At 66.0% G+C, this 2,041-nt stretch overlaps 1 protein-coding gene across 1 annotated transcript in view; it reads left to right on the top strand.

The window, feature by feature from the left end:
* FBRSL1 (fibrosin-like 1) overlaps positions 1–2,041 on the top strand; it is a gene marked incomplete at both ends in the record, with an annotated part of 97,681 nt that overhangs the window by 74,078 nt on the left and 21,562 nt on the right. The window lies entirely within an intron of this gene.

The raw sequence follows: 2,041 nt of genomic DNA, 5'->3' as shown, positions 1-2,041 counted from the left end.
GCGTCCCCCCTGCCTCTCCGCAGGGACCCTGAGCCTGCGGGCCCGGAGTCCTCCCACCTGTACCCCGGGCTGGAGTGAGCCCCTTCCCTCCACCCCACGCGGGCTCAGCGCCGGGATAGGAGGCGAAGGCGGCTGCTCGCGCCTGGGTCACGTTCCTGCAGAACATGGCTGGGAAGTTAACGCGGGTCTGGTGGCCCCTGGGGCTGCCACCCCCGTTAGGTCAGCTGGCCAGCGCCAGAAGCCCTGTCCTAGAAGGGAAAGAGCTGAGGGACCGCGTGGGAGAACGAGCCCCAGAAGGTGCAGCTCCTGTGTGTGGTCTAGGAAGGCGCTGGAGCCTGGGCCAGGCCCCCGGTCTGCTCTCAGCCCTCCGGAATGCGCGTGGCTGCACCTGGCCAGGTGTCCGGGTTCTCACTGTGAGGTGGAGGCCAGCTGCGCTCCGGGTCTCTGCTAGGGCCGAGGACCCCTGGCGCACCCATGCTCAACTTCCCCGAGCAAACTTGTCTGCTAAGTGTAGGGCCCACTGTGGTGTGACCAGCGTGGGTGCTGGATGGCCCCAGTCCCGCGGCCCGTGCGGAGGACCCTCCCCTCCCCTGCAGCCCTCTTGGCTTTGCTGGTGTCTGGGGCGCCCCCTTGTGGCCCTGGGGAGCTTGTGCTCGAGCCTGGGACGTGGAGCGGAACCCACTAGAGTGTTTGAGTCCCAGTGAGGGGAACAGCAGCAGAGCCCCCGACAGGGCTCCAGCCTGTGGTTACTCTAGAGACGAGGGCCGGCTTTGGGAATCGTGCTTTGGTGTCTGCCTTTTGGGTTGGCCGTCAAACTGCAGGCCGAGCTGGCTTTTCCTTCCTCTGCCCACCTGGTAGGCCTCAGCACCCGCCTCCTTCCTGGCCCCTAGAGAGTCCTGGCAGCGTGGTGGGGCCTGCCGCCCCAACCACAGGGGGGGCAGTTAACAGGTGGGCCACCTGGTGAAGAGGCCACTCAAACCCGGGACGCCAGCCAAGAAGAGGGCCCGTGTGGGTGCCAGAGACGGGGCAGCCCCTCAGATGAGTGTCCGGAAGGCCTCCCAGGAGGATGGTGCAGGCTCAGGCGAGACCCCAGGGGGCTGTGGCAGGCCTGGGCGTTCAGTGCCTGGTTTCTGGCTGGCGTGGAGCAGCACTGGGGTGCATCATCCCCATGCTTGCTGTGTGAGGGGCCCAGATTTGGGGGCCTGGCCCAAGGGAGCGCTTGGTACTGTCCCTGCTGGGGATGGGCACGGCCAAGGAAGTGCCAAGCCCTTTCTGAGGAGCCCCGAGCCCCCTGGAGGCCCAAAGGCTGGTCTGGACTCCTCCCTGCCCACCTGCGCAGACCCCTTGCCTGTTCCTCCTATTTCTCTCGGAGTCCTTCCCGTTTCTGATGCTGGATGGTCACTGCGCAGCCTGGGTCACCAGCAGTGGCTGAATGGGGCAGGGAGGTGGAGGCAAACCCCATGGGAGCCACACTTCTGGGGGATGATGTTGAGGCGAGCAGAGGGGAGAAAGGCGCACGCCCCAGCCTCTGGGCCCCCGACTTCCCGGGGGTGAGAGGTTCCTGTCGTTCTTTCTTTGTAACAAGCCAGGATTCGAGGGGTGGTGGCTGCAAGGCTGGAGAGAAGGGAGAGGGTCATCGGGGCCCTGGGCTGGGGCTGGGAGGGTCCCTGCATGGGGTGCCGGGATCTCCTAGCTTCCATCTGACCCAGCCCCTGCATGGTTGAGCTGGGTCTGAGCTGCGGCCCCCTCCTCTCAGAAGCACGTTCTACTTCACTGCCTGGGGTTGGTGGCTGGCGACATTGGACATAGAGTTGGTGTTTCACCCAGCAGGAGGCTGGGCTGCAGGACCCCCGCCACTGCTGGACCTCAGCAGGTGGATGGACCCCTCACCCCCCCAGGAACTGCACAGGGCAAGGAGGCCATGTAGCGTCAGCGCCAGGAGCTCCGCATCCCCGCACAGCAGCTGTACCGCAGCCCTTTAACACGTGCACATGCGGGGCCCAACCACTGCCCCCTTCCAAGGGGCCCACCTTCCTCCCGT

This window comes from Colobus angolensis, unplaced genomic scaffold (assembly GCF_000951035.1).
Source record: "Colobus angolensis palliatus isolate OR3802 unplaced genomic scaffold, Cang.pa_1.0 Scaffold115, whole genome shotgun sequence".
In the NCBI taxonomy this organism is placed as follows: Eukaryota; Metazoa; Chordata; class Mammalia; order Primates; family Cercopithecidae; genus Colobus; species Colobus angolensis.
The sequence above is the reverse complement of the archived record's forward strand: the minus strand, read 5'-3'. Positions and strand labels throughout refer to the sequence as shown.